This window comes from Somniosus microcephalus, chromosome 7 (assembly GCF_052327205.1).
Source record: "Somniosus microcephalus isolate GS21.2 chromosome 7, FLI_Smic_1.0, whole genome shotgun sequence".
NCBI classification, from domain to species: Eukaryota; Metazoa; Chordata; class Chondrichthyes; order Squaliformes; family Somniosidae; genus Somniosus; species Somniosus microcephalus.
In genome coordinates this window covers 202,815,202-202,827,318 of record NC_140993.1, presented here as the reverse complement: position 1 = coordinate 202,827,318, position 12,117 = coordinate 202,815,202, and the positions used below count along the sequence as shown (strand labels likewise).

Below are 12,117 nucleotides of genomic sequence, written 5' to 3'. Positions count from 1 at the left end.
TCTTAATATTTACGTAAGCTAACTAGCCTGACTACCTCTCTTTGAAGGTGAAAGATAGATTCCCCACTTTGAACAAGACAAGTAGATAAGATAATATTGAGACCAAGTAAATTTAAATAACTTTTTTTTTTAAAGCTACCAATGAAATGCATGTATAAACAAATTCCACAAGATGTTTGTATTTGAATTGAATGACTTGACCTATTTGTTGATATCAGGCACAGGCACAGACAAACTGACTAAAATCTGTAACAATTGTATCAAGTTAAGCGGAGTCATGATTTCTGTGATGGAAACTGGTTTATAACGCATTACGTACTGTGACAGAATTGAGGAAGCCAATACCATGCTAAATCTTAGACAAAAATGTTGAGAATACACTCAATGAGCATGTTACAATCAGATAATGAAACAATTTTATCACGTTTTTGCTTCTGAATTTGTGAAATACTACATTATATCTGGAGATATTGAGTATTTCATTAATATTTTTATGTTTAGCATCATTATATCGGGACATGAATCAGCAGCTCTTATACCAACCATGTACCCTGTAATGGGAATGCTGAGGGTGAAAAATGGCCTTTTGCCCCATCGCGACTGTGCCAGCCTACCATCCAACTATACTGTATTTTGAATACCCCAGTGTAATTGTGTATTATTCTGCCTGGTAAATTATTCTAGAACAGTTATTATTCTTTGAGTAAAATTTTTCCTAATATCTTTACATTTGCTTTTTATTATGTTCAGTGCCAAGTATTATCTAGGGGTTATTTAGAATTTGGTTCAGATTTCTGTAACCTAAATTTCGGGGGCCCTGGATGGTACGGTTAGTTAAAATAATGGGATAGAAATTGGTATGCATTTCACCTGTTGTTCGGGCGTGAAATGACCACAAAGTATTCCAATTAACAGTGGGACGGCCTTCGCCCAACCTGCACAGGCATTGGTAAATTCATGGGACTCTATTTGTAGGCATCCCAGGCAGAGGCATAAATAGATATTAGGCCCCCCTATGTATGTAAATCAGGGGCCTGACACCTGTTGAAGGATCCCATGAAGAATTTTGTTGGTGATGACCAAGGCAGGTGTCGGACCTACCCTGCTCAGGATTCTGCAACGGCTACCCATGAGAGGTAGGTGAAATTCTTTTTAAACAGTTCCTGTGAAGCCGGAGGAGCAGAGTGCTCCCCCCACACCCCACCGACTCCATAGGAGTCCTGTTTAGCCCCCCTCAGTAGCCTGTTCCAACCCCGCCGCCCTCCCCCTGCCCCCCCGCCCCACCCCCCGACCCCAGACTTATCTAAGGGCCGCTGCAGGTCAGGCTGGTGGCCCAACATTGATGTTTTCGTTTGGGTGAGCTGCCTGTGCAAGCATCACCAACACCAACAGCTCGTGCTGAGCATGTTCTTGTTCTCGAGCCCGGGTACATGCTGGTCGCGCACTGTCGTGTCTAGGATCAAAAAGAGGCCAGACCAAATTTCTGGGAATTCTGTTTTCAATTCTGGGAACTTGACTCAAATCCAGGGTAGATTGATAGGATGGAATATAACAGAATGTGGCTAGTTTGGCAACCCAACTCCTACTGGGTGCTACTCTATAGCACAAACTGCCCATAAATTAACATTAATTTGTGCCAGGTTAGAAGTCTGAGATTTGCACCAATGTTAACTTGCAGTGCTAATCTGGACTCGGCTTGACTGGAGGGTGAAGCAGATTCTCAGAGGCAAGGGAATCAAACTCCATGGGTTTTTGTTGTAAGTGGAAACCTTGGCTCAGTTGGTAGCACTCTCACCTCTGAGTTAGAAGGTTTGCAAGTTCGAGCCCCACTCCAGAGACTTGAGCACACAATCTAGGCTGACACTCCAGTGCAGTACTGAGCGAGTGCTGTACTGTTGGGGGTGCCGTCTTTTGGATGAGAAGTTAAACTGAGTCCCCATCTGCCCTTTTGGGTTAAAATATCCCAAGGCATTATTCGAAGAAGACCAGGTGAGTTCTCCCCGATGAACTGACCAATATTTATCCCTCAACCAACGTCACTAACAATACGGTCATCTTCTCATTATCACATTGCTGTTTGTGGGAGCTTGCTGTGCACAAATTGGCTGCTGCGTTCCTACATTACAACAGTGACTACACTTTAAAAGTTCTTCATCAGTTGTGAAGCACTTTGGGACATCCAGAGGTTGTGACAAGTGCTATAGCAATGAAATAAAATCCAGTATGGTTTCAAACATAGGCCTAGAAATTCAGGGGGTTAGCGCCAGCCATTAAGGCCCGTTTGATGAAAAAATGGTGGCCGACTCACTTCGGCCTGCTTCCGACGGGTCCAGCAGTGGCCGCCATTTTGTGGAAGTCGGCAGCACTGTTGTTGCCAGCGATCGCTGTAGAAATGGAAATGAGGCAGATCATGATGTCAATGAGTGTGCAATGCTGATTTGACACACTATCTGCCATTTTCGACGTCGCCACTCCACTTACTGCCCTCTCTTAATCACGACCAGCTGACCAAGCATTCAGCAGCAGGAAGGAGCCTCCAGCAGCGCTACTTAAAGGTATCATCAACAACAACTTGCAGCTGACATAGTTTCTCAGTTTTACTAGCTCTAAGTTTCTGCAACCTTTGCAGCTTTCTAAACTTGTTTGAAGTTGCTGAGGTCACAGGGAGTGTTGCTGCTAGTGGAGAACACCCTGATTCTTATTTAACTGCTTCTGCTCACACCACTTGCTCACAGTTATAGGGGCTCTACTTGCAGTCCCTCTTGCGCTCGGGTATCTTCAGGAGAGGGAGATGAGGCAGTGAAGAAGAGGAAGAAATCACGGAGGTACTAGCCATATTCCAATCCGCCTTAGGTACGAGGGTGGTGCCAGAGGACTCGAGAATTGCAAATGTTACGCCATTGTTTAAAAAAGGGTGTAAAGATAAACCCAGCAACTACAGGCCAGTCAGTTTGACCTCGGTAGTAGGGAAGCTTTTAGAAACAGTAATCAGTGACAAAATTAACAGTCACTTGGACAAGTGTGGATTAATTAAGGAAAGCCAGCACGGATTTGTTAAAGGCAAATCATGTTTAACTAACTTGATTGAGTTCTTTGATGAGGTAACAGAGAGGGTTGATGAGGGTAATGCAGTTGACGTAGTGTACATGGATTTCCAAAAGACGCTCGACAAAGTGCCACATAACAGGCTTGCCAGCAAAGTTGAAGCCCATGGAATAAAAGGGTCAGTGGCAGCATGGATACGGAACTGGCTAACTGACAGGAAAGAGAGAGTAGTGGTGAACGGTTGTTTTTTGGACTGGAGGAAGGTATACAGTGGTGTTTCCCAGGGGTCGGTTCTTGGACCACTGCTTTTCTTGATAAATATTAATGACTTGGATGTAGGTGTACAGGGCACAATTTCAAAATTTGCAGATGACACAAAACTTGGAAGTATAGTGAACAGTGAGGAGGAGAGTGATAGACTTCAGGAAGACATAGTTAGGCTAGTGAAATGGGCGGACACATGGCAGATGAAATTTAACGCAGAAATGTGTGAAGTGATACATTTTGGTAGAAAGAATGAGGAGAGGACATATAAACTAAACGGTACAATCCTGAAGGGGGTGCACGAACAGAGAGACCTGGGGGTATGTGTGCACAAATCGTTGAAGGTGGCAGGGCAGGTTGAGAAAGCAGTTAAAAAGGCTTACGGGATCCTGGGCTTCATGAATAGAGGTATAGGGCTCGATTTTGACATTGGGGCAGGCTGGGGCGTGTCAGCCGCTTTTCGTGTTTGCCACCCGACTCCAATTTGATGTGGGGAAAATATGCGATTTTCCCCTAATTGAGCAATTGATTTCCAGCGTGTGGGAACCCCTGTCCACTTAGTCTTTCCATCCTGAAAGTTGCCTCCGATGACATCATCAATGCTGCTGGAATTAAGGCCTGCAAGCAGCCTTGCTTCTTCTGCAGACTGCAAACTTTATGCCCTTTGCTGTGATAGATTCCTCCAGCCAATATGTCCAGCAGTAGGCCAAAGTCTGCACCAAGGTTCGATGACGCCGCCCTGCAAGCTCTGGTTGAGGGAGCAAGAGGAAATAAGGAGGTGCTCTTCCCTTCCTCAGGGAAGAAGAAGCCTCCCCAGCAGACAAAAGCTGTGTGGATGCAAGTGGCCCAGGAGGTCAACTCTTTGTCTATGTGCCGCAGAACCTGGCTGCAGTGCAGGAAGAGGTTTCATGACTTTCTGCGCACTGGAAAAATTAGTATGACTTTCCCATCACCCTCAATCTGATCCCCATTGCCTCTCCTCACCATCACTCAGCTTTGACAACCTCTTCCTCCACATCCCACTTGACACTGACATCCCTGCACCCTTACCCATTCCTTCTCTCTCTATGGTCACATTCACCTAACTATTCGACTATGCAGCCCTCACACTCCCTATCACTCTGATGCTATGAAAACAACTTACAACACACAGGGAGGGCCCTTGGTCTTGCCACCTCACTCCATCTTTGTCTCCTTCTAACCATCAATGATATGGATTCTCTACACTCACTCCTTCATTCTCACTCAAACTCCACTTGTCTCCTTCTGCAGGAAAAGAGAGCTCACAATAAGAGGGTAAGAGCGAGAACAAGAGGAGGGCCACCCTCAGTAGTCCAGCTCACCCCCTGGGAGGAGGCGGCCCTGGAGACCGTGGGTGTGGAGGAGGATGCGCAAGTGGGGGACGGACAGACGGGTGCATCAGAGCAAGCTGGTGACAGAATAGTTTATCATCTCTCTCATTGACATTGCATGAGTCACTGATAATGATTCTGATGCTCTAACAGATTGACTTTTGATCATCTGCAATATTCAATGTGCATGTAACCTTAGCCTCACATCTCTGACTCTTTCCTTGACTTCCCCACAGGACCATCGAAAGCCCCCGTCCCCACTATCCAGGAGGAACAGCCTGAGCCTCCTGACTCCTCAGAGGAAGCTGCAACTTCTGAGGGCGCAGCGTCAGCAGAATTCAGCGCACCCAGCACCAGCGCAGACACTTACACCTTGGTGGTACCTTCGCGAGATAGTGCAGTGTTGTCACCTGGTGTATCACAGCTCACAAGTGAGCATCAGCAGATGGTGGAGACAGGGACAGCAGTGGAGAGTCCTAGTCGGAGGGTGCAGGACTCTGCCAGCTTGGCAGCTGCATGTCGACCCTCTGCCTCCGGGTCCATCCAGAAGAAGAGCGGTGCTGGAACTCCAGGAAGAGATGCAGGAGTCTCTGGCAGGTTTTGTCTCCAGGGTCGCTGCGAGTATGGAGCAAATGGAAGAGTTCATCGCTAACATGAGCAGAGCCTTTGTGGAGGCGTTGGCACATGAACGCATCACCATGGAAAGGATGGCAACCTCCGTGGAAAGGATGGCTACCTCCATGGTAAGGCTGGCTATGGTAGAGGAGAGGATGGCTACGTCCATGGAGGAGCTTAGTCGCCAGGGTATGGAAAACATGGTATTTGTTCAGAATAGACTGACATCTCTTGAGGAGCGATGGTCAGCTCTTGAGCAAACAAACCAGACCTTCAGGCAAGTCCTCTGGAGTAGGACTTCCAGTACAGAAACGGGTCCTCATGGCCCCCCTGAATTGCAGCAAGGTGCTGCCAAGCCACTTGCTAGCTCTGAAGTGGGGCATACAACAAGGAAGTGGGGGCTCCTCTCCAAGCGCTCACACGACCATGCCACTGCAGAGCCCTCGGTCAGAGCCCCACCAGAGTCCCCACCCAACTGAGATCGGCGTCTCAACCCCTGCACAGCCGCAGGAGCAGCAGACTGTTGCCGAGCCCTCACAGGTTCGCAACCCCAGAGGACGCCCGCCAAAGGTGTCGAGACAGGAGCAGCAAGAAAGTGAGCCAGGGTCCTCCACATCTGCTGAAGCCACAGGGGAAGCACTATGTAAGAGCACGTGTATTAGGAAGATAATGCACAAGTAGTCACAAGGGTAGTCACTTTGGTGAAATGTTCTGTTTAATGTTGAAAAGCCATCAGTTGGTTATTGTCATAAAAATTTCTGATGTCAACTGTTGCAGTTGTGGTGTGTGTCATATCGATAATGGAACTTCCACATTGAGAGCTTAGGATGACTTGCAGTTGTCAGTATGGTGGTCAGAGTGGTAGGAACCGCAGGTTCTTGGCCATTGTCGATGCTCTGGTAAGAAGCTACGAGGCAAAAGTGCTTGATTGGCTAGGCTAAGCAAATCTGGCCAAGATGAGTGCGTGCCTTGTATCCCGGCCAGCAATGTGCTCGCATGCTGCTGGCGCTGGTTGATGTGCCTCTGCAAGCTGGTCGTTGTCGCTCTCCTCCTCCTCCTCCTCCTCCTCCTCATCTGAGGAGGCTATGTGATGAGCCATTTGTTCCTCAGGCATCTGCAAGCCACGATGCTGTGCCATGTTGTGAAGTGCACAGCAAACCACGACGATTCTGGAGACCCTGACTGCTGAGTACTGCAGGGCTCCACCTGATCAATCCAGGCATCTGAAGCGCATCTTCAGCAAGCCGATGGTTTGCTCGATTATGGATCTGGTGGAAATGTGGCTCGAGTCGTAGCACTCCTCAGCTTTGTTGGATGGCCTCCTCAATGGCGTCATTAGCCACGTCTTCAGGGGATAGCCCTTGTCTCCAAGTAGCCATCCGTTAAGTTGGTCTGGCGGACTGAAGAGTGGAGGCACTCTAGACTGGCGCAGGATGAAGGAGTCACGGCAGCTGCCAGGGTACTTGGCACAAACATACAAAATTTCCTCCTTGTGGTCACACACCAGCTGTACGTTGAGGGAGTGGAAGCCCTTGCGGTTGACAAAAACACCTGGATTGTGATGGGGTGCCTTAAGGGCCACAAGTGTGCAGTCAACAACGCCCTGCACCCTTGGAAAGCCTGCCAGATTCTCAAAGCCAAACGCACACACAGTTACACTGGCTTGATCGTTGGAGAAATGGATGTGATTGTGCGCGATGGCAAAGAGGGCATCGGTTACCTGCGTGATACAAGTGTGTGCGGCCGCCTGGGAGACGACACTGATGTCTGCTTGATGCGCCATCAATTACTCAAAAGACTGAGGTTAAGCGAGTAACAACCAGGCTTTTATTAACTAAAGAATGAAGGTCTTGTCTCGAGTGGTCGACCCGTCCAGAATACTAAGGGACTGGGAGGTAGTCACTTATATACCTGGAATAGTGGGAGGAGTCAGCCAAGGCATGTCCAGACCTGTACCTAGTGGAATACACATACACTTACAGACAGGTATAACAGTGGTTTACCACATTCACCCCTTGTTTAAAAATGAGTCCGGCGGGGTGAAGTGTATTTAAAAGTTCGTGTATTGGAGTCTCTCCGGAGGTCTTACCTGCCGCTGTGATCGACGTGGCGACGGCAGGGGTGGTGGAGCTTCCGGCGTCGCGTCCCGTGTAGGCTGGTGCACTGGCGTGTAGTCCTCGTGACGGGCTCAGGCGTGCCGGCTGCTGGGGTTGGATATCGGGTCGTGGGGGGGGGTGGTAATGGGTAGTGGGTTACAGCGGTCCCCGAGGGTGCGAGGTCTCGTATGGAGACTGTGACCTCCTGCCCGTCCGGGTACGCAATGTAAGCGTAGCGGGGGTTGGCGTGGAGGAGGTCGACCCTCTCGACCAGGGGGTCCATTTTATTGGTCCTCACGTGTCTTCTCAGTAGTACCGGCCCTGGGGACATCAGCCATGGCGGTAACGATGTCCCCGATGTGGACTTCCTTGGGAAGACAAACATTTTCTCGTGAGGGGTGGCATTGGTGGCAGTGCAGAGCAGTGACCGAATCGAGTGGAGCGCATCGGGGAGCACCTCCTGCCAGCGGGAGGTCGGAAGGCCCCTAGACTTTAAGGCTAGTAGGGCGGCCTTCCAAACTGTTGCATTCTCTCTTTCCACCTGTCCGTTCCCCCGGGGGTTGTAACTGGTGGTCCTGCTTGTGGCTATACCCCTAGCGAGCAGGTACTGGCGGAGTTCGTCGCTCATAAACGATGAGCCCCGGTCGCTATGGATATAGCTGGGGAAACCGAACAGGGTGAAGAGGCTGTTCAGACATTTAATGACCGTGGCACTGGTCATGTCCGGGCAGGGGATAGCGAACGGGAAACGGGAGTACTCATCAATGATGTTGAGGAAGTACACATTGCGGTCGGAGGAGGGGAGAGGCCCTTTAAAATCGACGCTCAGGCGTTCGAAAGGGCGAGTGGCTTTTATCAGGTGGGCTCTGTCTGGTCTATAAAAGTGCGGTTTGCACTCAGCGCAGACTTGGCAGTTCTTGGTCATGGTCCTGACCTCCTCGATGGAGTAAGGCAGGTTGCGGGCCTTGATGAAGTGGAAGAACCTGGTGACCCCCGGGTGGCAGAGGTCATTGTGGAGGGCCCTCAGCCTATCGATCTGCGTGCTGGCGCAGGTGCCACGCGATAGGGCATCTGGGGGTTCATTGAGCTTCCCAGGTCGGTACAAGATCTCGTAATTGTAGGTGGAAAGTTCGATTCTCCACCTCAAGATCTTGTCATTTTTGATTTTGCCCCTCTGCTTGTTGTTGAACATAAAAGCAACTGAACGCTGGTCAGTGAGCAGGGTAAATCGTTTTCCGGCCAGGTAGTGCCTCCAATGGCGCACAGCCTCCACAATGGCCTGGGCCTCCTTCTCAACCGCGGAGTGTCTGGTCTCCGGGCCCTGGAGGGTTCGTGAGAAGAAGGCCACAGGTCTCCCCACCTGATTAAGGGTGGCGGCCAGGGCAAAGTCGGACGCGTCGCTTTCCACCTGGAAGGGGATGGATTCGTCCACTGCGTGCATGGTGGCTTTGGCAATGTCCTCCTTGATACGGTGGAAGGCCAAGCGGGCCTCTGTCATCAGGGGAAAAGAGGTGGACTTGATCAGCGGACGGGCTTTGTCTGCATAGTAGGGGACCCACTGGGCGTAGTAGGAAAAAAAACCCTAGGCACCTCTTCAGAGCTTTTAGGCAGTGGGGCAGTGGGAGTTCCATAAGGGGACGCATCCGGTCCGGGTCGGGACCGATGACCCCGTGTTCCACAACACAGCCAAGGATGGTGAGGCGGTCTGTGCGGAATATGCACTTCTCCTTGTTATATGTCAGGTTCAGGAGTTGTTGCTTGCGACTCCCCAGTAGGTGCCTGGCGTATACTTCGTTCACAGGGCGCGTGTACTTGGCCTTGAGGAGCTGGAGGGCGGCTGTGTACGAGGTCGCGTCCCGGATGACTGAGTACACTTGGTGGTTCACCTTGGAGATCAGGACAGACAGTTTGTTCGCATCCGTTACGACCGCAGTGGAGGCAGTCAGGAATGTCTCGAAGCACATAAGCCAGTGAGCAAACTTGGTGGAAGCGTCCGCTTCCCGACTGTCCAGGTCCAGGCATGCTGGTGTGAGGATCTTCTCCATTATAAAAAATTTAGTTAATAAAATTGATGCGCCATCAATTACTCAAAAGACTGAGGTTGAGCGAGTAACAACCAGGCTTTTATTAACTAAAGAATGAAGGTCTTGTCTCGAGTGGTCGACCCGTCCAGAATACTAAGGGACTGGGAGGTAGTCACTTATATACCTGGAATAGTGGGAGGAGTCAGCCAAGGCATGTCCAGACCTGTACCTAGTGGAGTACACACACAGGCACAGACAGGTATGACAGTGGTTTACCACACTGCTGCTGATCCCTGGAATCAGCCTGAGGCAAAACAGTTGAGTGCGGTGGTGACTTTGACGGCCACTGGTAAGGGTTGTCCACCTGCTCCTCTGGGCTCCAGGTCTTGCTGCAGCATTGTGCAGATGTCACCCACTACCTCTCGCGAAAGTCTGAGCCTCCTTTGGCACTGCTGCTCAGTCATGTTGAGGTAACTGATCCTCTGTCTGTAGACCCTGTTTGGGGGGTATCTCCTGTGCCGACGGGCTTCCATGCGCTGGCGCTTTCTGGCCGGTGCAGCTTCAGGTGGGTGAGCAGCAGCTTGGAGCTCCTGCTGTTACTCCTGCAGTTGGTGCTGCTGTTGTTCAGGGTTCTGCTGCTGCCGCGGCTGGTCTTCATCCGAATCTGATGTCCAGGAGGAAAGGAAATAAATGGGTCCCATTCTTCTGGTATATACATCAGTTGAGGAAGCGCTCATTCAAGGTGGGGAGAGGGGTTTCCCAGGAGGTCACACTGGAGATGGGTGTCAGGCTCCAAACTTCCACAACAATGAGTAGAAACATAGAAACATAGAAGATAGGAGCAGGAGTAGGCCATTCGGCCCCTCGAGCCTGCTCCGCCATTCAATGAGATCATGGCTGATCATCCAAATTCAGTACCCTGTCCCTGCCTTCTCCCCATATCCCTTCATACCTTTAGCCTTAAGAAATATATCTAACTCCTTCTTGAATATATTTAATGAATTGGCCTCCACTGCCTTCTGTGGTAGAGAATTCCACAGATCCACCACTCTCTGGGTGAAGTAATTCCTCCTCATCTCTGTCCTAAATGGCTTACCCCTTATCCTTAGACTGTGACCCCTGGTTCTGGACTCCCCGGCCATTGGGAATATCCTTCCTGCATCTAGTCTGTCTAATCCTGTTAGAATTTTATAAGTTTCAATGAGATCCCCTCTCATTCTTCTAAACTCCAGCGAGTATAAGCCCAATCGACCCAATCTCTCCTCATACATCATTCCTGCCATCCCAGGTATTAGTCTGATGAATCTTCGCTGCACTCCCTCCATGGCAAGAACATCCTTCCTCAGATAAGGTGACCAAAACTGCACACAATACTCAAGATGTGGCCTCACCAAGGCCCTGTACAACTGCAGCAAGACATCTTTGCTCCTGTACTCGAACCCTCTCGCTACGAAGGCCAACATACCATCTGCCTTCTTAACCGCCTGCTGCACCTGCATGCTTACCTTCAGCAACTGGTGCACAAGGATACCCAGGTCTCGTTGCACTTCCACTTCTCCCAATCTATTGCCATTCAGATAATAATCTGCCTTCCTGTTTTTGCCACCTCGCATTTATCCACATTATACTGCATCTGCCATGCTTCTGCCCAATCACCCAACCTGTCCAAATCATACTGGAGTTTCTCGGCATCCTCCTCACAGCACACACGCCCACCTAGCTTTGTGTCGTCTGCAAACTTGGAGATATTACATCTAGTTCCCTCGTCTAGATCAGTTATATATATTGTGAATAGCTGGGGTCCTAGGACCGATCCCTGCGGTACCCCACTAGTGACTGCCTGCCACTTGGAAAAAGACCTGTTTATTCCAACTCTTTGCTTCCTGTCTGCCAACCAGTTCTCTATCCAAGTCAGTACCTTGCCCCCAATCCCATGTGCCTTAACTTTACACGCTAATCTCTTATGCGGGACCTTATCGAAAGCCTTCTGAAAGTCCAAATACACCACATCCACTGGTTCACCCGTATCTATTCTACCAGTTACATCCTCAAAAAATTCCAGTAGATTCCATGTAAATCCATGTTGACTTTGTCCGATCCTGTCACTGTTTTCCAAGTGCTCTGCTATTACATCTAGGCCTGTTAAAAGTTCCCCCAGACCTGAGACAACAAAGTTCTGCCACCTGCAAATGATGATTGGTGAAAACTGCTTTTTAATGGTGGAGCTGCAGCTGTTAGTAAGCAATCCACTTGTGCTGCCGCCAGGTTTCACTGGAGTGTTTCAGAGGAGGTGTGCAGCACGTGGGAAAACTGTTAAAATCAGAAAGGCCTCTCAAAATGGGATTATAGAGGCACTTAACTGGTTGTTAAGGGCCTTAAGGGCCCGATGGAGACAGGGTCAGAAAACTCGCCGGTGGGAAAATTGCTCGGAGGCGGGATGGAGGCGGGATCGGGCCTGCCCGCCAGTTTTTGCGATTTTAACACCTCACACGCCTCCAATCCCGCCCCCTCGGGCCTGGCAAAATCGAGCCCATAGAGTACAAAAGTATGGAAATTATGATGCACCTGTGTAAAACACTGGTTTGGCCTCAACTGGAGTACTGTGCTCAATTCTGGGCACTACACTTTAAGAAGGATGTGAAGGCCTTAGAAAGAGTGCAGAAAAGATTTACAAGAATTATTCCAGGAATGAGGACTTCAGTTACGTTGATAGACTGGAGA

General features: G+C 49.7%; 1 protein-coding gene across 5 annotated transcripts in view; it reads left to right on the top strand.

Annotated features, from left to right (window-relative positions):
• The window catches only part of LOC147115087 (collagen alpha-1(XV) chain-like), a 483,626-nt gene that overhangs the window by 221,370 nt on the left and 250,139 nt on the right, over positions 1-12,117 (top strand). The window lies entirely within an intron of this gene.